Raw genomic sequence first — 27,342 nt, 5'->3', positions numbered from 1 at the left:
GGTGTAGCTGTGTGTGTCTCTAGCAGTGTAGGTGTGTGTGTCTCTAGCAGTGTAGTGTAGGTGTGTCTAGCAGTGTGGTGTAGCTGTGTGTGTCTCTAGCAGTGTAGGTGTGTGTGTCTCTAGCAGTGTAGTGTAGGTGTGTGTGTCTCTAGCAGTGTAGTGTAGGTGTGTGTGTCTCTAGCAGTGTAGTGTAGGTGTGTGTGTCTCTAGCAGTGTAGTGTAGGTGTGTCTAGCAGTGTGGTGTAGCTGTGTGTGTCTCTAGCAGTGTAGGTGTGTGTGTCTCTAGCAGTGTAGTGTAGGTGTGTGTGTCTCTAGCAGTGTAGTGTAGGTGTGTGTGTCTCTAGCAGTGTAGTGTAGGTGTGTCTAGCAGTGTAGTGTAGGTGTGTGTGTCTCTAGCAGTGTAGTGTAGGTGTGTGTGTGTGTGTCTAGCAGTGTAGTTGTGTGTGTCTAGCAGTGTGTGTTTGTATTTGGGAGTAGCAGTGAGAGGAGGCCTAGTCGCTGCCTCCACTTTCGCCCGGCCGGTCACCTCCTGAGTGTTGAGTGTCTATGAGCCGTTGGCTGCACGGAGACGTTTGGCTCTTTCTCTTAGTAACAGCTTTTTACATTCTGCCTCAATTCCTCTCCAGCCTAATCACTGGCAACTGCCCCCTCCCCCACCTGATATCTGCTGGATTTACCCCCTCCCCCCTTCCTGCTCTCACCAGGGTAATAACTGCATATTACCGGGCTGCCTGGCGCTCTATCTGCTTGGGGAGGGAGCTGCTAATTTTGCACCAATATCAAGGTAAGTGCCCTTGTCGTGTATCCCCGGGCTGGGGTGGGGGTGCTGTGCTCCGGGCACGTCGCCTCAGAGGGGGGGATGGGCAGAGGCTGTGACAGCTCGGTCAGTACACTGCATATCGCTGACATGTAGAGCTGCCAGGGTACCTGGTACTGTACGTGGACACAGCGGGGTGGGGGAGCTGCGGGGAATCCCTGACTGAGGAGCTCACTATCAGGAGAGGGGGAGGGGTGTTGTTTATCCGCTTTAACAGCTTCAATGCTGGAGAGGTCCTGCCGCCCTTCCCCCCCGAGCTTTTCCGGCACGTAATAGGTTTATGCTGAGCCGCCCTTCCCCCACTCTGATATTTAACCCTATACTGGTACAGGAAACGAAGAGCTATTAGCAGTGTTTCCCTTCCCCGCATGTAGTGTGGACGGTGCGGACCACAGGATTGTGTTTATGATGTATATGACACGGACGTGTATTATTATTACTGATATCTTCTATGTAGTCTATGACTGGATTACAAGCACGTGAGGTCTGGGAAATGTACAGTAGGGGGTGGGGGAGGGGCGCTCATGTGCTTTCTTTCCCTCACTTTGGCATAGAACTTTTGTGCCTGTTATTTTCTTTTGGAAATTGGGAAACCTGATTGTGTTATTGGCGATAAAGTTTGCAGACAGTTACTCAAAGTTTTTTTCTTAATTATTTTTATTACATAACGACTGCACACGGAACGTCCTGCATGTGACGGTGACGTTAATAGTATTTCCAATGTCCGCGGTTCTGGGGGTACAATTATCGGGGTAGGTCGTAAGTTTGTCTCCGTCCACAAAATGGCAGAAGTAAATCAAATCGAGAGCCACATGTATATAAAGGACGTCCTTGCACTTACTGGTTGGGTTCTGGTCGCTGGGCCGCCAGCGGAGCACCTGCCGCGCGTGTTCAAAATGGATGAGCAATCTGTGTCTTATAATGTGTCAGAAATATTTTGGTGGGAAACCCCTTTAATGAGCGACATTATTTGCGCCAACCAATAGCATCGACATTGTTTTTGTCAGACGTGTAATAAGGTGGTCACGTGTAAAGTTGTTGTCTGGTGAAGACCCCGTTGTTCCTTATGCCCTCTTGGGGACCCCCCTTCATGCGCCATAGTTGCCCTCACCAGCCCGTCCATGTATAACTTGGTTGGTCATTCATGTGGCAGGCTGCAGCTTGCCCAGCAGATCACTTGGGGGTTTCTGACGCCGCACACAATCGCTCGTCTGGCTTCATTATTGAAGTGGTTCTTTAAATAGATGGCCTATTCTTAGGACGTCATTAGTATAAGATGGGGGGGGGGGTCTGATTATCGGGGCGCCCGTCGATCATCTGTTTGAAATGGGATAATGCTGCAATACTTTGCACAGCCGCTACAAAAGTAACAGCGCGTGCAAGTACGAACAGAAATAAAAACAATGGAGGGCCCACAGCGCTTGTACAAGCTCCTCGGCCCCTACAAACAGCTGATAAGCGGGAGTGCCCCCCACCAATCTAATATTGATGGCCATCAATTTTAAAATCCTGGATAACCCATTTGAGGTGGTTTTCCCCAAAAATACACTTATTTCATATTCACAGGATAAGTGATCAATGTTTGATTGCTGGGGGCCCTACCGCTGGGACCCCCATGATCACTAGACTTGGGGTTCCAAGGCCCCCAATCACTGCACTTGGGTGTTTCCAGAACTCCCATGAAGCTTCAATTGAGCGTCGGCTCGTTCTTCCGCTCCCTTCAAACTCCTCCTCACCGTGGCTGTGTGAAATGCAGAGGAATCGGGGACTCGGGACCCCTGTTTAAGTGATTGGTGGGTGTTCCAGCAGTCAAACATTTAACCCCTATCCTGTGAATTGGTGATAAATGTGTTTGGTGGGAAAACCCTTTTAGACGTCCACCTTTCTTCAAAGGCGCTATGTATGTGGTCACACGGTCATATGTAGGAGGGCGGTCACATATAATAATTCACTTAGTAGCAGTAGAACCTGCTGGCTTGTGTTCCTCATGGTATATATTAGAAGCCCTAAGGTAAAATACTATATCGCCACAATCGATTCTCTTTAAGGTGGCCATAGAGGTAAAAATTGTAATAGCCAAAAGTATGTGGACACCTGACCACCTATACGAGCTTTGTGGACATCCCAATTCAAAATCATGAGCATTAAGGCCCTGTCCACATCTTGTTTTTTTTTCTACTTCAGGCTAAATGTGTCCATAAGGTTCGATTAGCCCAACGGAGGATAAAAGACAAAAAGAGTGCCCCTTTGAACTGGTATATGTTAGTATACTTTTTTTTTTAAGGATAGAATGGCGTAATAGACTAGGCTTTTCCATCTGGCCGAGTCCCGCAAAAAAGTATACCCTGTGGTGTACTTTATTTTTTAACATGAGGGGGCCCTGTGGGTGACAGTATGGTATCAATCACAGCCTTCGTTTATTATATATGTCGGGAGCTTTTCCCAATGTATACGTCAAATTTAGGCAAAAAACATGATGTGAACATAGCCTAATATGGAGTTGTGCTTCCTTTTGCGGCTGTAACAACCTCCACCCTTCTGGGAAGGCTTTCTACAAGATTCTGTGGGAATTTGTGCCCGTTCATCCCGAAGAACATTTGTGATCTTAGGCAGTGTTGTTAGATGAGAGGGTATAAAGGGCGTTCCAAAGGGTTCTATGACGTTGGGGTAAGGGTTCTGTACAGACCACGCAAATTCCTCGACACCAAATTTGTCGAACCATGACTTTATGGACCTTGCGTTGTGCGCTGGTACAGGAAAGGGCCTTTCACAAACTGTTCCCAAAAAGTTGGAATACAATTGTCTAAAATGTCTTTGTATGCACAGGATAAGTGATCGCTGGGGGTCCCACCAGAGAACGAGGGTCCCGAGTCGCTGTACTCCGCTATTCTCCGGCCACTAAAGTTTACAGTAATTCGTCCACCTTTGATATAATGGGTGTAATGGAAAGCAGTTTGTTTTCACAACATCATAGGTGGCACAGATTGCAGAAGTGGTGGGTACCCTGTTGGGACATGCTGTTGCTGCAATACTTCCAGTTAGGGCTACGTGTGGGGTTGTCGGGGTGGAATTCCAGCACCAACATTTCTCTTTTGAATGAGTATGGAATCCAATACCCAACAGTACTTTACTGCTCCAGCTTTTCACTTAATCTGTTTCAGGGATTTAAAAAAGGTTGTGGATGTAAAATCCCTATTGATTTCATGCAGTTTATCTAAATTTCAAGTTGATCCTTACCAGCGGGCCTCCGGGTATGAGGGGAACCCAGGATCTCAAATTTTTAACATGCCGTTCCTTTGTTGTATGGATATATGATAGAACTGTATGTTCACACGCTTACTGTAAGTTCACACTGCTTATTTTTGGCCGTTTTTCCGGCCGAAAAATCGGAAGCAGAACTCCTCCAAACATTTACCCATTGATTTCAATGGGAAAAACGGTGTTCTGGTCCGAAGGGCCATTTTTTTTACCCGGCTGTTTTGAAAAACGGCTGCGTAAAAAAAAAACAGCAGCGAAAAAGAAGTGCATGTCACTTCTTGAGCCGTTTTTGGGGCTGTTTTTCATTGACTCCATTGAAAAACCGCTCCAAAAAACGGCCGTTAAAAATGCAGCGAAAGTCGCGACTTTTTGATTAAAAAACTTGTGAAAATCAGGAGCTGTTTTCAAGACGTTCAGACGTTTTTTATTTTGTGTATGCACATACCCTTAACCAAAAACGTCTGAAAATACGGCGCTGTTTTCAAGGGAAAACAGCTCTTGATTTTCAGAATTTTTTTTAAGCAACTCGCGTTTTTCGCTGTGTTTTTTTACGTCCGTTTTTGGAGCTGTTTTTCTATAGAGTCAATGAAAAACTTCTCCAAAAACAGCTCAAGAAGTGACATGCACTTCTTTCTCGCAGCAGTTTTTAGGAACGGCCGCGTAAAAAAACGGCTCGTCAGAACAGAATGCCGTTTTTCCCATTGAAATCGATGGGCAGATTTTCGACCGTTTGCGGCCCGAAAAACGGCCGAAAATAGATCGTATGAACATACCCTAATGGTTTCCCTCCATCTTCCCCATTAGGGTATGTGCACACGACCTATTTTCAGATATTATTCAGGCTTTTTACGCCTCGAATTACGCCTGAAAAGACGGCTCCATTACGTCTGCAAACATCTGCCCAGTGCTTGTAATGGGTTTTACGATGTTCTGTTCAGACGAGGTGTAATTTTACGCGTCGCTGTCAAAAGACGGCACGTAAAAATATGCCCGCGTCAAAGAAGTGCAGGACACTTCTTGGGACGTTTTTTGGAGCCGGTTTTCATTGACTCCAATGAAGAACAGCTCCAATTACGTCCGTAAAAGATGCCGCGAAAAAAGCGAGAACTTGCAAAAACGTCTGAAATTCAGGAGCTGTTTTCGCCTGAAAACAGCTCAGTAATTTGACATATTTTGCGTTTGCGTGTGAACATACCCTTAAAATAAACATGCAGCTTGGCCAACTTAAAGAGGCTCTGTCACCAGATTTTGCAACCCCTATCTGCTATTGCAGCAGATCGGCGCTGCAATGTAGATAAGAGTAACGAATTTTATTTTTAAAAAGCGAGCATTTTTGGCCAAGTTATGACCATTTTTGTATTTATGCAAATGAGGCTTGCAAAAGTCCAAGTGGGCGTGTTTAAAGTAAAAGTCCAAGTGGGCGTGTATTATGTGCGTACATCGGGGCGTTTTTACTTCTTTTACTAGCTGGGCGTTCTGATGAGAAGTATCATCCACTTCTCTTCAGAACGCCCAGCTTCTGGCAGTGCAGATCTGTGACGTCACTCACAGGTCCTGCATCGTGTCGGCCACATCGGCACCAGAGGCTACAATTGATTCTGCATCAGCATTTGCAGGTAAGTAGCTACATCGATTTACCTGCAAACGCCGATGCTGCTGCAGAATCATCTGTAGCCTCTGGTGCCGATGTGTCCCCGCTCGTCTGACACGATGCAGGACCTGTGAGTGACGACACAGCGTGATCTCTCGAGAACACGGCTGTGTCTGCACTGCCAGAAGCTGGGCGTTCTGAAGAGAAGAGGATGTTACTTCTCTTCAGAGCGCCAAGCTAGTAAAAGTAGTAAAAACGCCCCGATGTACGCACATAATACACGCCCACTTGGACTTTTACTTTAAACACGCCCACTTGGACTTTTGCAAGCCTCATTTGCATAAATACAAAAATGGTCATAACTTGGCCAAAAATGCTCGTTTTTTAAAAATAAAAAACGTTACTGTAATCTACATTGCAGCGCTGATCTGCTGCAATAGCAGATAGGGGTTGCAAAATCTGGTGACAGAGCCTCTTTAAGCGGGCTTGTTTTTTGGAAGGTCGGGGGAAATAGCTGTTGGACAAATTTGTATATGGCTAGAAAAATGCTTAAAGAGGCTCTGTCACCACATTATAAGTGGCCTATATTGTACATGATGTGATCGGCGCTGTAATGTACATTACAGCAGTGTTTTTTATTGAGAAAAACGATCATTTTTGACGGAGTTATGACCTATTTTAGATGAGTTTCTCAATGGACAACTGGGCGTGTTTTACTATATGACCAAGTGGGCGTTGTGGAGAGGAGTGTCCTGGCTGGAGGTAATGTGTATTCATTGTCGGGACACTGCAGTAATGTTAGGGCTTATTCAGACGAACGGGATATACGTCCGTGCAATGCGCGTGATTTTCACGCGCATCGCACGGACCTATATTAGTCTATGGGGCTGTGCAGGCAGGTGCGTGATTTTTACGCTGCGTGAGTCCGCAGCGCAAAAGTCACGACATGTCCGTTCTTTGGGCGTATTTCGCGCATCACGCACCCATTGAAGTCAATGGGTGTGTGAAAATGACGCATGCCACACAGAAGCACTTCCGTGGGACTAGCGTGATTTGCGCAACAGCTGTGAAAAGGATGAATGAAAACAGAAAAGCACCACGTGCTTTTCTGTTTACAAACATCCAAATGGGGTGTCACAATGATGGCGGCTGCGCGAAAAGCACGCAGCCGCGCATCATACGGGGCTATCACACGCAGCTGGCAAGTGCCATTTGCGCGCGCAAAACGCCGCGTTTTTTGCGCGCGCAAACGCACACGCTCGTGTGAATCCGGCCTTATAATGTGTGTATGTGGCTGCAGATAGTGATATAGCTATATCGCTGTGTGCAGAGTAAATGGAGAGAAGTGTATGACGCTGATTGGTCGCTGATTGGTCAGCGTCATACACTCCTCTGTACAACACCCACTTGGTCAAAAAGTAAAACACGCCCAGTTATCCATTCAGAAACTCATTAGCATAAAGCTAAAATAGGTCATAACTCAAAAATGATCGTTTTTCTAAAAAAACACTGCTGTAATGTACATTACAGCGCCGATCACATCATGTACAATATAGGCCACTTATAATGTGGTGACAGAGCCTCTTTAAAGAGGCTCTGTCACCAGTTTATTAATTCCCTATCTCCTAACTAATCTAATAGTCGCTTTGCTGCTGATAACTATAGTGTGATTTGTTTTCAAAAACGTTTATTGTTTGCAAAGTTATGAGCATTTTTCTAAATATGCTAATTTGGCTATACTTGCCAAATGGGAGGTGACTCTTTCTTTTCAAACTGGGCGGTGCAATGTTTTCTGTAGGACGCTGTCCAATCAGCATATATCTTCTCTCCCTTCCCAGCCCAGCAACACAGTGTGATCATAAAGTATACAGCTTCCATTCCCGACTGTGTTTTCAACTGGTGATATCTCCAGTTGTTTTACAGCTAGACCCTGGTGTCATATGAAAGATTACAATCTCCTCTTTTATATGCCACCAGAGCCACTGTTCTAGGTGGTCCACAGCAGGAAATATGGGTGTTTGAAGTGATCCCCCTTCCCTCCAGCCTCAGTCTCTCACCCTGTGTGAAGCAGCTTGATGCTGATAGGACAGCGTCAGAGGCTGTGACGTAGCCCCACCTCAGGAGAATCACTGGTGTTACCTCCCAGTTGTCTAATAAAGGCTCATTTACATATTTAGAAAAAAAGCTCATTACTTTTAAAATAATAAACATTTTGGGACACCATTTTCACTAGTATTATCAGTGTGACAACGCCTATTGGATTAGCTAGGAGATAGCGCATTACTGAACTAGTGACAGACCCACTTTAACGTGAATCTCATAGGCCTTAATGCAAAATCTTTAACATAGCCCCAAGCTACCCTCAGGCTCCAGAGACCTGGTGTGATTGCAACCTCGGGTGCTGCTATAGTGACACCACTGTGGTTAGTTTTAGTTTGAGCTCAACCTGCAAAGTGTTGGATAATGCAGCAACCGGTGTGGATTAAAAAACAAGCTCCTTGTCTGGTAATTGTATAAAACCAAATGCACACGATGCGTATTACGTGCAGACTTTCTCGGCGTGTTTTTCTGCGGGAAATCCACAGTGTAATACAGTACCAGCAAAGTAAATCACATTTCAAGTAATCTCCTCTACATGTTTCAGAATTTTTCCGCGTGTAAATTTAGCCGCGTCTGCTTGCAATTGTATCTGACAAGCTTATTAAAAAACGCACGAAAAATCTGCAGCATAAAACCGCCCCTATTTTCACATCAAAATGTTAACTCTGCACTGAAAAACGCACTATAAGGCCTCATTTACACGAGCGTGTGCGTTTTGCTCGCGTAAAAAACACAGCGTTTTGCGTGCGCAAAAGGCACTTGACAGCTCCGTGTATGATGCGCGGGTGCGTGATTTTCGCGCAGCCGCCATCATAGAGATGAGGCTAGCCGACGTCAGTCACAGTCCATGGTGCTGAAAGAGTTAACTGATCGGCAGTAACTCTTTCAGCACCCTCGACAGTGAATTCCGATCACAATATCGAGTAACCTGTTTAAAAAAAAAGAGGTTCGTACTTACCAAGAACTTCCCGGCCGTTGCCTTGGTGACGCGTCCTTGGTGACGCGCCTCTCTTGACATCTGGCCCCACCTCCCTGGATGACGCGGCAGTCCATGTGACCGCTGCAGCCTGTGCTTGGCTTGTGATTGGCTGCAGCTGTCACTTGGACTGAATTGTCATCCCGGGAGGTCAGACTGGAGGAAGAAGCCGGGAGTTTTATCGGTAAGTCAGAACTTTTTTTTTTTTTTTTTTACACGTTCACGTATATTGGGATCGGAAGTCACTGTGCAGGGTGCTGAACCAGTTTAACTATTTCAGCACCCTGGACAGTGACTGTCTCCTGACGTCGCGGCCCGCAACATTTTTTGCCGGGTTCGGCCAAAGCGAGTTTGGCCGAACCCGGTGAAGTTCGGTTCGCTCATCTCTAAGACACTCCTTTTGGATGTTTGTAAACAGAAAAGCACGTGGTGCTTTTCTGTTTACATTCAGAGTTTGACAGCTCTTGCGCGAATCACGCAGTTCGCACGGAAGTGCTTCCGTGCGACCTTCGTGGTTTTCACGCACCCATTGACTTCAATGGGTGCGTGATGCGCGAAAAACGTACGATTATAGAACATGTCGTGAGTTTTACGCAACGCACTCGCGCTGCGCAAAATTCACGCATCGTCTGCACTGCCCCATAGAGTAATATAGGTGCGTACGACACGCGTGAAAAGCACGCGCGTCGCACGCGCGTATATTACGCTCGTGTAAATGAGGCCTAAGGCCTTATTCACACAAACGTGTCTGTTTTGCGCTCGTAAAAAACGCGTTGCAGTTCCGTGTGACATCCGTGTAGGGTGTGTCTGCGTTTTTTACGCGCGTATGTCATCAGTATGCCACGCGTTTTTTACGTTGGCAAAATAAACTGAAGGTGTTTTTCTTCTCATCATTTCTTTAGCAACTGTTGCCTGAATCACGGACAGCACACGGATGTGCGTCCGTGTGCTGTCCGTGATTTTCACGCACCCATTGACTTCAATAGGTGCGTGATGCGCAAAAAAACGCACAAGAATTGGACATGCAATGAGTTTCACGCAGCGGGCACACGCTGCGTGAAAAACACAATGTCTGAATGGACCCATTAAATTGCATAGGTCCGTGTGACGTCCGTTGTAATGCGGGTGTGCGATACGCTCGTGTGAATAAGGCCTTAGGTGCAAATGTGGCGAACAAATCTCTTCCTTATATATGCAGACATTTTTGTCATTTTCTAGTTGCACCGATTACGACTTTCGGTCTCTGTTGATCCCCGATATCCAGTCAGTCCTACTGTAATCCGGCTCACTAACTGGGACTAAAGCGTAGACTGACTAAACCATGTGCCTTGTTGGTTTTCAGAATAGTTTCCACCGGATATGACATAAAAGCCACATGTGCAATTTCATGATTTCCTATCACGGCAACTTGTCACCCACTTTGACAATATTTTTTGAGACCGACAGACTGAACTGCAATTTTATTTCTAGAACTGCTTGTATGGGAAACCTGATCATGGTACTACATTATAAAGAGCCATTTTATGTTTCCCATTGAAATAAAAGATTAGTGTATTTTGATTGCGCTTGATCAAAGAGGGTCTATCTGGAGATTCCCTTTAAGACGTTTTTTTCTTTCAAAACAGGTGGGGCTGGGATGTCGGGGACATGGCTCATTAGTATCAGCTGTTAGGTCCTATTCACGCTAGCGTTATGGCTTCTGCTTTTTACAGGAGCCATGGCAGATCCATTTTGATCTTTCTGATGGTGTCGTGATTTTTTTTGTTTTTTTAAACCACTTTTGACTTGAATTAAATTAGTTATTAAATGCAAGTGTAAACACAGTCTAAGGTCTTATTCACACAGACGTGTCCGTTTTGCGTGCGCAAAAAACGCGTTTGAATTGCGTGATCCGCAAAAACAAACCAGAATAGGACATGCAGTGCGTTTCACACAACGTAAACACGCTGTGAGAAAAATCACTGATGTCTGAATAGCTCCATTGAGTTGCATAGGTCCGTGGTGTCGTGGAAGTCAATGGCTCAAAATATATTAAACTGAAATTTAGACGAGCGTTCCAACAGACACTCACGCCAGGAACTTTATCCAGCATCCTAATCAGGAGATTTCATACCGATATATATCGAGAGAGGAGAAATAACACACAGACGCTGCTGATATGCTCAAAACACTCCTCTGGAGGTTTATTGCCAAACTCAATTACAACTCAATTACAATACTATCATTCAGAAGGGGTGTAGGCTTGAGGTTAACCAATCAGAGGCAATGTGACAATAACTCTTATTCAGCCAATAGCAGACCATAAGAATATTTCAAATACATAATTCTAATTCTTCATTCAAATGCTGACATCAGGTAACACCTGGATACAAGCATATAATGGGCAGTTGTTAGGGATTTGTTCTCATGGGGGAATTTGGTGCGATAATCATTGCACTTTATGTCTGGGCGTTCAGCCAACCGGCTACAATAGGCTATGAAGGCCATACGTTTAACACATGAAGATAAGATGTTTCTTTGAATTATATAGAGGAAAGTTCATTACAAAATGGAGAATACATATCTTAGTAATTCGGCATCCTGCTTGATAATTCACAATGTAATTTACAGAGAATATAAGCAAATAAACCATCCTTCACAGTGGGCTGTCCGTTGTTTTCACTGACAGCACACGGGCGTCTACAACGTTCGTGTGAATCTGGCCTTAGAAACATTTTCCCTGCAACAACTGCTGGGTAAAGCATGAAAATGCTGGTTCGCCAAAGTATGGCCATGCACAGGAGTTGTTGGGGAAAGACCACCCCTTTTAAGGGTTATCTGCGTACATAGAGATTGATGTATACAGTTGTCCGTACAGCTGCTAACATGGTTCTGGTAGCGTCACACATGTGAGAACCATTTCCTTTTTTTTTTTTAATTCTCCAGTACATTGCCCAGGAACTGCCATTCACAGAATAGTATTTTACTGTGAATGCTTATGTGGCCATGGTGACCTGAATTTGTCCAGCTCTTATTTGCTTAATAAACATTACTAGAAGAACAGAAATAAATGTCTAAAGCTTGCCATAGACATGAGAGGGAACCTGACCGCCAGATGAACCAGTAGGTCGTATTTTCGTGAGTTAAAAATTGCAAACATTGGCGACAACGCCTAGACAAAATGAGTTCGGTGGCTGGGAGAAAAAATGGAGGAAGAGTAGAAATGCGCTGAAATCTGTTTGTGCTTACAATTCGTCATCCAATCTGGCCAGTTGACTGGCAATTTTTCTATGCTAAAAAAACCTCAAACAGCTAATTTTGTTTCAACATCTGTGTTATGTCTATGTCAGCTTTGACTTTGTTCACAACAACGTTGGGGTGTATATTCCCGATGTATGTGTTGAACGTATAGCCTCAGTAAACGGCTGTATGCCATACAATTGCATTCGTCGAACCATTAACTCCTATATCCAAAAAACCACAAATACTGAGTAATAATTTTTTCTTATTTTTCGACTATGCTTTTTAATACAGTAAAAAAAGGTATGTCTGCTTGAACGTGCTGCTTGAACAAGTGCCAAAGTGACAAGCTTTTGGCATATGTTGGCCCTTTATAGGATATGAACACATTCTGCATATATGGCAAATCTACACCACAAACCTAGTAGGAACATAGCTTTAGGGAGCATTTACATAGCCACCTAGGGTGCTAGCCATAGATAACCTCCGAATCCCAGTCCGTGCTTCCCTCTTGTGCTGGGCTTCTATCTGTGTCCAAGACCAATAAGTCACCGCTATATCCCTGAATTTTCTTCAATTCAGCTGATCAATTCGGCTAAATTGAAGAAAATGGGAAAAAGCAGTACCAATTGTTTTTGCCATTAAAAACCGTAGTGAAATGTGGATTTTGCCGCTGCATTAATTGTATGTCTTTACTAGCAAGAACATGCACTGGCGTGTAGTACAACACTTACACTATATGTACAAAAGTATTGGGACACCTACACATTACACCGAAAGGAGCCTTTATGACCAACTATTCTAAATTCATAGGCATTAATATGGAGTTGGTCCCCCCTTTTACAGCTTAAACAGCTTTCACTCTTCTGGAAAGACTTTTAAGATTTCACTCCACAGAACACGTTTCCACTGCTCCAGAGTCTAGTGCCGGTGTGCTTTACACCACTCCATCTAACGATTGGCATCGTGCTTGGTGATACAAGGCTTACATGCAGCTGCTTGGTCATGGATACCCATGCCACGAAGCTCCCGGTGTACAGTTTTTGTGTGGATGTTAATTCCAGAGGAGGTTTGGAACTCTGCAATTATTGAGTCAGCAGAGCGTTGGCAACTTTTATGCACTATGTGCCTAAGGCCCCATGCACACGAACATATTTTTTTACTGTCCATAAATACGGGTCCTTGGTCACACGTATTCGACCCGTATTGCACCAGTATTTACGGACCCGTGCCCGTAAATACGGGTCTGGTGTCACCAGTATTTACGTTCATGTTTTTGCTGCAAAATTGCACTGCACTAATCGGCAGCCCTTCTCTCTCTCAGTGCAGGATAAAGAGAAGGGGCAGCCCTTTCCGTAGTAAAAGTAAAATAAATTCATACTTACCCGGTCGTTGTCTTGGTGACGCGTCCCTCTTTCGACATCCAGCCCGACCTCCCTGGATAGCGCGGCAGTCCATGTGACCGCTGCAGCCTGTGATTGGCTGCAGCGGTCACATGGGCTGAAACGTCATCCTGGGAGGCCGGACTGGAGGAATAAGCGGGGAATTCTGGGTAAGTATGAACGTCTTTTTTTTTTTATTTTTTTTTATTTTTTTTACAGGTTGATCTATATTGTGATCAGCAGTCACTGTCCAGGGTGCTGAAAGAGTTACTGCCGATCGTTCAACTCGTTCAGCACCCTGGACAGTGACTAACCACTGACGTCGCCTAGCAACGCTCCCGTAATTACGGGTGCCCCATAGACTTCTATGGGCCTTCCCGTGCCGTTTACGGCCTAAAATAGGACATGTTCTATATTTTTCAACGGCCCGGGCACCTTCCCGTAAGCATACGGGGAGGTACCCGTGGCCAATAGAAGTCTATAGGCCCGTAATTACGGCCCGTGATTACGGGCGTTTTTACGTTCGTGTGAATGGGGCCTAAACACTCGATGACCCCGCTCTATAACTTTGTGGTCTGTCACTTCATGGCTGAGCTGCTGTGGATTCTAAAAGCTTCCACATTGTAATAATATCACTCAGTTATTCGTGGCATATCTAGAAGGTAAGAAATTTAACAAACTGATTTGTTGCAATGGTGGCGTTGTATTACAGTACCACGCTCTAATTCAGTGAGCTCTTTAGAACGACCCATTCTTTCACAAATGTTTGTAAAGGCAGACTGCCTGGCAAGGGGCTGGATTTTATACACCTGTGGCAATGGGAATGAATGATATTCCTGAAATCAATGATTAAGTGGTGTGTCCCAATACTTTTGTCCACATCGCGTATAACAAAAGGCCCTTTTACACAGGACGATAATCGCCCAGTGTAAGACCCCCTTAATGGTATAAATGTAGAACTCTTGTATGTATTTTAAAATCCGCATAAAACATCATCATGTTAAAATTGCTCCGTTAATTCTTAGGGTATGTTCACACGGCTTATTTTCGGCCGTTTTTCGGTCCATAAACGGCCAAAAAATCGGAAGCAGAAAACGGCGTTCTGTTCCGACAGGCCGTTTTGAAAAAAAAAAAAAAAAACCTGTTAAAAACGGATGGAAAACCATCCGTTTTTCATGACCGATTTGCATCAGTGTGTCTCTAAATTTTCATCAATTTCCCGGCTGTCTGACCATTTTTAATGGACCATTGTTATCTGTTTGCCATCCATTTTTAACGGCTGCTAAAAACGGATGACTTTTATTTGTCAGTTTTTTTTTTATCCCAACCCCCTGAAAACACCAAAGTGCCCATGAAGATAGTGCCCACATAGTGCCACAACCCGCCTGAAGATAGCACCACACATCACCCTTGTAGATAATGCCACACTCTCTACCTGTCCTCGTTCCCACACCATCCTCTTCTCAGGGGATGCAGGCCTGGTCTGATACAATTGAGTCTTCTTGTGAGGGCCAGGATCCGTTTTTAACAGCCATCATACAGGATGGCTTTCCGAAAAACGGCCATTAAAAGCTGACCCATAGGGGCCATCGGGCCGTGAAAACGACCAAAAATAGAACATGTTCTATTTTTTAACAGACAGTATTTACGGGTCGTTAAAAAAAAAACGGGCGTGTAAATACACCCATAGAACCTCATTGTACTAAAAACGGCCGTGTGACAGCCGTTAAAAAAAGTATGTTACTCGGCTGTTTATACACTATATGGCCAAAAGTATGTGGGCACCCCTCCTAATACGTGAGTTTAGGTGTTTTCATCCTCCCCCATTGTAAGCAGGCACATAAAATCAAGCACATAGCCAATCATTCTCCATAGACAGAAGGATGGGTCATACTTTAAACATAGCACTGTCATAGGATGCCACCTTTGCTACAAGTCAAGTTGTGAACTGCTAGACCTGCCCCGGTCAGCTATAAGTGCTATTATTGCGGAGTAGAAGCGTCTATGAGTTAAAAATATCTGTAAACTACGCAAACTCAAAGTGGGGCCGTGGTGTTCTGAAGTGCATGAGCGCATGCAAATCTCCTATCCTCTGTTGCATTATTCACTAGAGTTCAAAACTGCCTCTGGAAGTGACATCAGCACAAGAACTGTGTATCCAGAACTTCATGAAATGGGCTCGTTGTGTGGCTGCTTGATCATGGAAACCCAAGATCACCATGTGCAATGCCAAGCGTCAGCTGGATTGGTGTAAAGCACGGAAACATTGGACTCTGGAGCAGTAGAAATGTGTTCTCTGGAGTGATAAATCACGTTTCACTATCTAGCAGTCTGATGGAGAAATCTAAGTTTAGAGGATACCAGGAAAATGCTACCTCCAAGAATGCTTACTGGCTACTGTAAAATTTGGTGGAGGAGGGACTGTGCCCCTGTGCACAAACCAGGGTCCATAAAGATATGGCTTGGTGTGGAAAAACTCGAGTGCCCTGCAGAGAGTCCTGACCTCAATCCCATCGAACATCTTCGGTATGAACTAGAGCTGAGATTGCGAGCCAGGCCCTCTCGTTCAACATCAGTGTCTGACTTCACAAATGGGCGCAAATTCCCACAGTCACTCCAAAACCTTGTAGAAGGCCTTCCCAGAACAGTGGAGGGAGTTATAACCGCAAAAGCAGGCCTAACTCTTTATTAATGCCCATGGTTTTGGAATGGGATGTCCAACAAATGCATATAGGTGAGATGTCAGGAGTCCACATGCTTTTGGCCATATGGTGTATATGTATGGCTGTAGGAGCTGTACCCAGAGAAGAAGGTCATAAAGAATATCACCCCTTTTATACAAGTTGCCTCGCGCCTAAACTTTCATGTTCAGCTTGCAGAATTAACTTTTTTTTTTTTAAAAGTTGAAAATCTTTAATTGAGAGTGCTTGTTTTTCTAGGAATGGGATTAGTGGAAATAGACTTGTTTACTTTTTTACTGCAACTGGAAAGCTTTGTCTCATTAGTGCGTCAAAGTAAATAAAACCTTTTGCAAAGCATTGTATATTAAGTACATTGTATATTAAGGTGCCCATACTTAAATGAAACCGATTGGAAACCATATGACGACAGTGTTCCTTATAATGTGGATTCTACAATAACGGAAGCCGTAATGTTGTGATGGATCCGTCGCACTTATAATGGCTTTTTCCCGACACAGCACTGTTCCTAAACAGACTGTGTGTATCTGGTATTGCAACACAGCCACATTCAAGTAAACGGGGTTGTGTTGGTGTAACTACACCGCGCCAGGTCGTGAATGGCCCTATGAATACCAAACAGAAGTAGTCTATTCACTTTCCTAGTTCTGTGGCCCCTTTTGTTTTAGGCATTGGGTATCTCAGATGTAGGACCCACAATGAGCGGGCAATTATTGCATATCAACACGTTCTTGTGGTAAAACTTTTTTAGTGTATAGGTGTTTGTGTATTATCCCATGTAGTTTACTTGCAACTTTTGATATTTCTCTTTAGGTCACTGAATACCGTTCCATGAACTTTCTAAAACGTGCACCAACAATGCGCTGATTTGTCAGAAAATGTTTTTCAGATGGATTTCCCCTGTAAATTAGTAGTTAGGGCAATTTCTTATGAACAATCGAAGTCAACACTTATAATATTTAAAGGGGTTGTACAGGATTATAAAAGAATGGCAGTTTTATTCCAATAACAGGTTGTGTGTTTTATTGCCCTTCAACCCCATTCACTTCAATAAAGTTTGATCCTTTATACCAGACGCAACTCATGGGCAGATGTCGAGGCGTCTCTGATAGAAAGCAGCCATATCGGAATCCGTAATTGCGGACCCATTCATTTCTATTGACATCAGACACCTTTCCGTATATTTACAGATGTGTGTCCGGGCTGTGGAAATGATCCGCAAAATATAGAACATGTCCTATTCTGCAATTGCGGCACAAACTCTCCCATAGAAGTCTATAGGCCCCTCTGGATGCGTATCCGTTGCCGTCGGATCCGTATTTGCGGACAGAAAAAACCCTTAGTCATGTGCATGAAGCCTAATACCGTAGAAACCTTTTTAAGGTTACATTACTGTTTATTTTATAGAATAACCCTAATCCATTCCTAAATCTGTTTAAAACCTGAAAATTCATGTTAGAGAACATTAAAGTGCCCCTTCCCAAACAGGGCTTAAAGAGGCTCTGTCACCAGATTTTGCAACCCCTATCTGCTATTGCAGCAGATCGGCGCTGCAATGTAGATTACAGTAACGTTTTTATTTTTAAAAAAACGAGCATTTTTGGCCAAGTTATGACCATTTTTGTAGTTATGCAAATGAGGCTTGCAAAAGTCCAAGTGGGCGTGTTTAAAGTAAAAGTACAACTGGGCGTGTATTATGTGCGTACATCGGGGCGTTTTTACTACTTTTACTAGCTGGGCGATCTGACGAGAAGTATCATCCACTTCTCTTCAGAACGCCCAGCTTCTGGCAGTGCAGATCTGTGACGTCACTCACAGGTCCTGCATCGTGTCGGCACCAGAGGCTACAGTTGATTCTGCAGCAGCATCGGCGTTTGCAGGTAAGTCGATGTAGCTACTTACCTGCAAACGCTGATGGCTGCTGCAGAATCAACTGTAGCCTCTGGTGCCGATGTGGCCGACACGATGCAGGACCTGGGGCAGGAAGTGAGTGACGTCACAGCGTGATCTCTCGAGGACACGGCTGTGTCTGCACTGTCAGAAGCTGGGCGTTCTGAAGAGAAGTGGATGATACTTCTCGTCAGAACGCCCAGCTAGTAAAAGAAGTAAAAACGCCCCGATGTACGCACATAATACACGCCCAGTTGGACTTTTGCAAGCCTCATTTGCATAAATACAAAAATGGTCATAACTTGGCCAAAAATGCTCGTTTTTTTAAAATAAAAACGTTACTGTAATCTACATTGCAGCGCCGATCTGCTGCAATAGCAGATAGGGGTTGCAAAATCTGGTGACAGAGCCTCTTTAAATGGAACCTGTCACCAGCATTTCACCTATTAAACCAGCAATACCTGGTGGAAGTGGGTGAAATATCATTTTTCTTCAACCTATAATTCTCTTCTAAGTCGGCTCTGTACCTTTTTAGTATTCCGTTTTTCAGTGTTGCTGTTCCATATGCTAATGAGCATAAAACAGTCATATCTTCATTTGAAGAGCCATATCTTCGTTCCTCAAGCCTTTCTGAGTTAACCCCGCCTCCTTACTGTTGATTGACAGCTCCTCGCCTCCCCCCCAGCACACACAAAATACTGCGCTTGCGCATCGATGTCCTGTTCTGGTGTGTGCGTACAACGGGGCACCATAGCAGCGCATGCGCAGTAACTAGATTTGAGGCCTGGATGAAGCAGGGAAGGGTATCAGACCATACATGACGGGTCCATGCACGCTGTCTCAGAGGAGATTTTGACATTCAGGGATGGCCAGTTTACGGCGGTGGGCGGGCATAAAAAGAGGAACGAACCAGACTGCCGGATTATTACCATAAAATGGGCAAAATGTTTGCGGCCCTCTATTTACGGTTGGAGGAGGAGTTTAGGAGAGGGGATAACGGCAATGAACTTTTGACAGCAACGGCCAGCGAGGGGTAAATAGAGTTCAATAGGTGAAATGCTGGGGACCGGTTCCCTATTCGCCGACAGCTTAGCTGCTGTTTGCAAAGTCACAACACTTAGGGTATGTTCACACAGGGTGGATACGTTGCGTAAAGGTACACAGGGTATCCGCCAAATTGTGGTGCAGATTTTCGTCCATAATGTCCGCTACGGAAAAAAAGAAGCGAAAAAAAAATGACCATACTTACCCTCTGATGTCCTGCAGACCGGCCTCTTGGGATGACGTTTCATCCCGCTTGACCGCTGCAGCAGTTACGTGGGATGAAATGTCATCCCAGGTGGTCTGCCTGGACGAAGAAGCGCAGAATTCTGGGTAAGTATAAGATATTTTTTTCTGAGTGGTTTTTTTTGCGGTGGAATCGCAGCTTTTTCGCTGCAAAAAATGCAACATCTGCTATTTGTTGCGAGTTTTACCTTCCCATTGAATCAAATGGGGAAAACCTGCAACAAAACAGCAGCGACATGCTGCGGATTAAAAAAACGCACCGCGTTTTTGTTCTGCTTCTCATTCTCGTGTGGATGAGATTTGTTCAAACCTCATCCACTCTGTTGCTACTGTATTATGCTGCGGATTTTTCGCTGAAAAATCGTCAGTATTTACGGTAGGTGTGAACCCGGCCTTAGGGTATGTTCCCACACACAGAATACGCTGCATAATTTCCGCAACAGAAAATCTGCAGTGGAATCTCAAGAAACCCAGATCAATCTGTCAAAAGAAATCTGCTGCAAATAGTCAGTTTTTGCAGCGCACATTGCTGCGGAAACGCTGCATTTTTTCTGCAGCGGTTTTGCTTGTGTATTTAGTTTGAAGCGTTGATTATAGCAAAGTATATGTGCACCTGCGGAGCTCCAGCGGTTTTTTTTACTGCATTTCCGCTGCGTAAATGTTGTACAAACCACGACAAAACAAATCTATTGCTGATTTCATGCTCCTAATTCAAGTCTAAAGGCCAAACACACAGCCTCTCCGCCCAGAACACGCAGCAGAAATTGACATGAAAGTCGCACCGCAGAACATTTTACTCGACTTCACTGCGTTTTTTTCCCGCAGCGTATGACTGAGATTTTCTAAATCTCATCCACTTTGCTGCTACTGTAAATGCTGCGGAATTTCTGCACAGAATACCTTTGCGGAACTTCCGCAGTGTTTGCGCTACGCGGGAATCCAGCCTAAAGGCCAGATATTGGTCTCCGTGCCTGCGGAAATCACACAGAGGAAACTCTGTGGTCACTGGTGAGTATCTTTCCTGGACTAACCACAATAGATTGTTTGTAACTACAGGGCTACTATTTTGTTAGGAAACGGAAATGACCAGTAACCAGTGTTCATTTCAGGTCACCAAAGCCAGAGTACAAATCTAAAAAGAAAACAAGTGCCATATTCTGGAGATCTACTCCCCTAAGTGCAAAGAATATATATATATATGCCTCATATGGCGGCACGCAGCGTACCTGTAGTATGGAGCCGCAGGGGACTCCGTGTGCCACCATCTGCCTCCTGCTCTGGGAGGAATGGCAGGATTTTCTTTAGTTGCTCTTAAACCTGAATTTTCAGCATTAAGATAGACTTTAAGTGACATGATGACGATCAATTCTACATTAACCCCTTAGTGACCAGCCTATTTTATGCCTTAATGACAAAGCTATTTTTTAAGTTTTTCCATCGTCTCATTCAAAGAGCTGTAACTTTTGTATTTTTGCGTCGACATAGCTGTAAAAGGTCTTATTTTTTGCGGGACAGGTATTTTTTAATAGCAGCATTTTGGGGTGCATAGAATTTATTGATTAGCTTTTATCCGCTTTTTTTGGGCAGGGAATAGAAAAAACCCACAAATTTCTCCATCCTAAATTCACGCCGTTTACCGTGTGGTATAAGAAACACAATAACTTTATTTAGCGGGTTGTTACGATTGCAACGATACCAAATTTAGGCCCTGTTCACACAGAGTTTTTTTTTTGGACGCGGAAACCGCGCCGCAAAACTCCTCAAAAACCGCCCGAAAATGCCTCCCATTGATGTCAATGGGGGTTGGACGAGTTTTTTTACCGCGAGTCATGACCCATCTTGAGGAGGTTTCCGCCTCCAAAACCCCATTTCAATCAGTCAGAAAGAGGGAAAAAAACGCCTCGACAAGTGTTTTGACGAGTTTTTGTCAAACCACTGTGCAAAAACCTACTGGAGCAGTTTTTGCAGGAGGAATTTTCCTCCTGCAAAAAACTCTGTGTACGATGCTAGGAGTCCCTGCCTCTGCGTGGAACTGCTGTCCCGTACTGTAATCATGATTACAGTACGGGACAGTTGTCCTGCAGCGAGGCAGGGACTCCTAGCGTCGTACATAACTATGATGCTAGGAGCCCGGCTCCCTGCACTGTGTTCGGTCCGGGATTAGCGGCCGAAATACGTTCCGTCCATTACGTACGTAACATGATCGTGTGAATCCATCCTTTTTGTGTCTTCAGATTTCAAGAGTCATAACTTTTTTTATTTTTCCACCGATGCAGCTGTATGAGGGTTTTTTTTTTGCGGGACGACTTGTAGTTTTTATTGGTACCATTTTGGAGTAGATGCGACTTTTTATCAAATTTTTTTTTTAAGGCAAAATTCACAGAAAACAGAAAATATTTGTCTTGTTTTTCATTTTATTTTTTATGGCGTTCACCGTGCGGGTTAAATAATGTAATAACTGTATAGTTGGGGTGGTTGCGGATGCGGCAATACCAAATATGTGTAACTTTTTTTTATTTTTTTGTTTTTTTTAATAATAAAGCATTTTATAAGGGGAAAAATGTTTTTTTCTTTTTATCTATAAGAAAAAAAATCCTATTTTACTTTTTTTACAAAGAAAAAACTATTGGATAAAAAAAATAATTTATTCAGTTTCACCACATTCTAAGGCCGGATTTACACGAGCGTGTGCCTTTTGCGCACGCAAAAAACGTGGCATTTTGCGCACGCAAAAGGTACTTAACAGCTCCGTTTGTCATCCCCTATGATGCGTGGCTGCGTGAGTTTTGCGCAGCCGCCATCATTATGACTCTCAGTTTGTATGTTTGTAAACAGAAAAGCACGTGGTGCTTTTCTGTTTTCATTGATACTTTTTACTGCTGTTGCGCGAATCACGCGCGGCACTTGGAAGTGCTTCCGTGTGCTGCGCATGATTTTCACGCACCCATTGACTTGATGCGCGAACAACACAAATATAGGACAAGTCGTGAGTTTTACGCAGCGGAAACTCTGCGTAAAACTCACGGACAGTCTGCACGGCCCCATAGACTATCATAGGTCCGTGCGAGGCGCGCGCGTTGCACGGACGTATTACACGTTTGTCTAAATAAGCCCATTTTTCCATCGTTTGAGCGGTGTGAGGGCTTATTTTTGGTGGTAGGAGCTGTAGTTTTTATTAGCACCATTTTTTTGGTACATCCAATTTTTTGATGACCAAAAGATAACGATTCTGGGGTTTTACTACTTTTTTTTTTTACGCCGTTCGCAGTGTGAGTCAAATCATGCTACAATGTAATAGTTTCGGACTTGTACGGACGCAGCGATACCACTTTTTTTTTTTTTTACATTGTGCTTGGGGAAAAATGGGAAATGGGTTTTCTTTTTAAACTTTAAAAAATGTTTTACACTCCTGAAAATGTATCTAACTTTTGTTTTATTACATATTTTATTAGTTCCCCTGGGGGACTTGAACCAGCGATCATTAGATCGCTGGTACATTATACTGCAATACATGGATGAGTTCCAGAAACAGCATAACTCACTGAGCTATGCTGTTTCCGTAACTCCCATAGTAGTGAATGGCAGTTACAGAAGCAGCGAAGCATGCTACGCTGTTTCTGTAACTACTATTCAGTTCTATGGGAGTTACGGAAACCGCGTAACTCGACCATGTAAACAGAAAGTGTCCGGAAGACAGCAGAACCGGGTAAGTTAGAACGTTGTTTAGGGGGACCCCTTTCTAGTGATGGATGTGGGTCCAAGAGATGGGACCCGCATCTATCTGACATTTATGACATATCCAGTGGATATGTCATAAATGTTCTTCATGGGAAAACCACTATAAATGCCGAGGTCGCTATTGACCGCGGCATTTAACTAGTTAAACTGCCAGGAACAGTGCCCTCGCTGTTCCTGACGGTTAGAGCAGCGTGTCAAAAGCTGACACCTGCGGTGTACGGAGAGGGCTCAGCCCGTGAGCCCACTCCATTCATCATCCCCTCCCCGCTCCATGATGTGCCGGCACATCACGGGTCGGGAAGGGGTTAAGTAAGGAGCAGTCAGGGGGCCCGGCGCTGCCGGATCTCTTGACTGCCGACTATAAGGCGCAGGGACTTTTTAGCAAGATTTATTCTAAATACGGTACTTTATCAAACTATTTTTAACTTTTACTAGTCCCACCAGGGGACTTCACTATGCGATCCTCCGATCGCATTTATAATACACTGCAATACTTTTGTATTGCAGTGTATTAGTGCCCGTCCGAGTAAAACAGACCGGTATCTGCTAGGCCATGCGTCTTGCATGGCTTAGCAGACTCTGTCACCACACTATAAGTGCCCTATCTCCTATATAAGGAGATGGGCGCTATAATGTAGGTGACAGTAATGCTTTTTATTTAGAAAAACAATCTATTATTACCACGTTATTAGCGATTTTAGCTTTATGCTAATTACTTTCTTAATGGACAACTGGGCGTGTTTTTACTATTGTCCAAGTCGGCGTTGTACAGAAGAGTGTATGACGCTGACCAATCAGTGACCAATCAGCGTGATACACTTCTTTCCATTCATTTAGTCAGCGCATATGGATCGTGCTAGATCAGTATGTGCTGTCTTAGGCCGGGTTCACACAAGCACGCGCAAAAAATGCGGCGTTTTGCGCGTGCAAAAGGTCCATAAAAGCTCAGAGTATCATCACCATATGATGCGTGGCTGCGTGATTTTCGCGGAGCCGCCATCATTATGACACTCTGTTTTTATGTTTGTAAACCGAAAACATGTGGATCTTTTCTGTTTTCATTCATAGTTTTGATTACTGTAGCGCGCAGCACAGGGAAGTGCGTCCGTGTGCCGTGCACAGTTTTCACGCACCCATTGACTTCAATGGGTGCGTGATGCGTGAAAAACGGGCAAATATAGGACATGTCATGAGTTTTACGCAGCGGACATACGCTGCGTGAAAATCGCTGCCAGTCTGAACGGCCCCATTTACTAACATAGGTTCGTGCGACGCGCGTGAAAATCACGCGCGTTGCACGGACATATTATACGTTCGTCTGAATAAGCCCTTATACTGACACATTAATGTTACTGAAGTGTTTAGACACTGAATAGACATCACCTCCAGCCAGGACGTGATGTCTATTCACAATCCCGATGCTTCGTTAACGTTTCTGTGGTACTTACAGCACAGCAAGCATAATCTCGCTGTAAGGCTGGGTTCACAGGACCTATCTTCAGATGTAATGGAGGCGTTTTACGCCTCGAATTACGTCTGAAAAACGGGCTCCAATACGTCGGCAAACTTTCAATTACTTTCAATGGGCTTTACGATGTACTGTGCCGACGACCTGTCATTTTACACGTCACTGTAAAAATATGGCACGTAAAATGACGGCTCGTCAAAAGAAGTGCAGGGCACTTCTTGGGACGTAATTGGAGCCGTTTTTCATTGACTCCAATGAAGAACAGCTCCAAATTACGTCCGTAAAAGACGCCCCTCAAAACGCGAGTACATGCAATTACGTCTGAAATTCAGGAGCTGTTTTCTCCTGAAAACAGCTCCGTAATTTCAGTTATCGTGTGCACGTACCCTAACCTGTCATTTACAGCGTGATCTCGCGAGTGAGCGGGCGCGATATAAGACCCTTTTCCGACGTAAATCTACAGATTAGTGATAGGAAAGGGTTAAAATGTATTCCCATTATAAATATTTATGAAATATCTACCATATATGCCATAAATGTTTGATTAGGTGCGTATTGGTGAACGTGGGTCCCAAGTAAAATAACAAGTAATAAAAAAAAAAAAATACACAAGGAGACCAAAGGACATAGGTCCCTGCACATAAAGCCTTATTCACACAAACGTGTTATACGTCCGTGCTACACGAGTGATTTTCACGCGCGTCGCACGGACCTATGTAAGTGGGGCCGTTCAGACTGTCAGTGATTTTCAAGCAGCGTATGTGCGCTGCGTAAAACTCACGACATGTCCTATACTTGCCTGTGTTTCGCGCATCACGCACCCATTGATGTCAATGGGTGCATGCAAATCGCGCACGACACACGGAAGCACTTCCGGGTGCCACGTGTGATTCCCGCAACAGTAGTAAAAATAATGTTTTTATGTTTACAAACAGAAAAGCACGAGGTGCTTTTCTGTTTTCATTCAAAGTGTCATAATGAAAATCACGCAGCCACGCACCATATGCTGATGCCACACGGACCTTTTGCGCGTGCAAAACGCAGCGTTATTTGCGCACGCAAAACGGACACGTCCGTGTGAATAAGGCCTAAGAGTTTACAGTAAAAAGGGCCCATTTACATGGGCAGATACATGCCAGTAAACAAGCACGGATCCACAATGGAGCAATCATTCAACTGTATAAGGACAAATAAAATCCGTCATCCCCATACAATTTGCGTCATTGTCGGCAGCACATCCCCTGTTTACACGGTAAAGGCCGGTTCACATCAGCGTTCACTCTCTGTTCAGAGGTTCCGTCTGAGGTTTCCGTTGTGGAACCCCTCAACGGAAAGTCAAATGGAAACCTTAGCTTCCATTTGCATCACCATTGATATCAATGGTGAAGGAAACATTGCTAATGGTTTACGTTTGTCACCGTTCCGGCAGGTTTCCGTTTTGAGGATGGAATCAATAGCGCAGTCGACTGATATCAATGGTGATGCAAACGGAAGCTAAGGTTTCCATTTGACTTTCCGCTGCGGGGTTCCCGGACGCAGGCATCCCGCCGAAACGTGCATCGGGTTTCATGTCTCCACGGTGCAGGAGCAAGAATTTGGTTAGGTAACATTGCTAACATTGCCACTCAGATATGTCAGGTTACCTTGAATTTTATAACTCTACGCCATTTAGACATTTTTTGCTGTCTTTGATAATAATTCCACATTTGGCCCCGGCCTTCTTTAAATATATGCATGGGGATTCTGCCCATAATAATTTTGCATGTTCTCTGACATTCACTTTGTGGTTTATACATTATACATTTTTTCATATCCTTGCCCTGAAAGAAACCTTGGCATTGCATTGTATGATTCATTTTTAATCTGTTTGCTTAATACATGTAATCAATGAAGTATATTTTGTATTTTTCTAAAAGATCTTGTGTTAATTGACGTTATCTGTAGGCTATATTAACAATTTAATAGGTCAATGCACCAAGTCTTTACTTGGTTGTACTTTAATCTTTCCTGACTGAATATGTGAAAGATTTCTTCCCTGGATGTACAAATAGGTTATACAAGCTCCTGTAGGTGTAATGTGTAGGTGTCCCAAAACTTTTGTCCATAAAGTGTATATGTTGGGCACTTTATGATTATTTCCAGGGATGTGCAAAAAACGGTATTATAAGCCTCCTACTAATAAACTGTTAGCAGATCAGCGACAGACATTATTTGTAAAGCCCCGTCTCCTTGTTTAATACCGCCTGGATGGCATGTGACCTGACACATCCATCCGCATTGAAAAACACTGGGCACGGCACTGCACATGCTTTATCAATATGGGACAGCGCTGCACACCATGCCCACCGCTACCAATGTAATGACGTGTGCAAGTCATGACCTGAAACCCGATGTCAATAACCCGATGTTCGCACGAATGTTGTGTCCTCTACAAACTGCAAACCCCTTAGCGCACCAGGACGTACCGGTACGTCCTGCATTGAAGTGCTTTAAGCCACAGGGACGTACCGGTGCGTCCTGGCTAAAAACTGTCACCCTGTCAAAGGACAAGGTGACAGAACTGTGCCGTCAACTGTTTATTACAGTTGACCGGCACAGTAAGACGGCAGGGGACCATTCACAGCGGTCTCCTGCCGGCGATCGCTGTGATTGGTCAGTCAAAGCAGACTGACCAATCACAGCTCTATGACGTGGGTATGTGATGACGCTGGCTCAGAAGCTGAGCCAGCGTTATCACCGCCGGGAATCAGATGTCCGGCACCCCTCTGCAACGGCCAGGACTGGAGCTAGGCTCCGATCCGGCCGATTAACCCCTTCGATGCATCGATCAACGTGATCGATGCATCGAAGTGGCTTGTAGCCTGTCGGCAACCACGATGGTTGCCACGGGCGCGGGTGTCAGCGGTTTGTCACAGCT

At 44.4% G+C, this 27,342-nt stretch overlaps 1 protein-coding gene across 5 annotated transcripts in view; it reads left to right on the top strand.

The window, feature by feature from the left end:
- The first annotated feature begins 493 nt into the window (after positions 1 to 493).
- Positions 494 to 27,342, top strand: part of TBL1XR1 (TBL1X/Y related 1) — a 137,212-nt gene continuing 110,363 nt past the window's right edge. For 4 of the 5 annotated variants that reach the window (XM_075861642.1, XM_075861640.1, XM_075861641.1 and 1 more), the window contains exon 1: positions 494 to 784. The gene's annotated coding sequence lies outside the window, so the exon portion shown is untranslated. Of the gene's footprint in view, positions 785 to 26,010; positions 26,029 to 27,342 lie in introns of those variants that run through there. The other variant, XM_075861637.1, reaches the window with a different exon arrangement.

The sequence above is a fragment of the Rhinoderma darwinii genome, chromosome 4 (assembly GCF_050947455.1).
Source record: "Rhinoderma darwinii isolate aRhiDar2 chromosome 4, aRhiDar2.hap1, whole genome shotgun sequence".
NCBI lineage: Eukaryota > Metazoa > Chordata > Amphibia > Anura > Rhinodermatidae > Rhinoderma > Rhinoderma darwinii.
The sequence above is the reverse complement of the archived record's forward strand: the minus strand, read 5'-3'. Positions and strand labels throughout refer to the sequence as shown.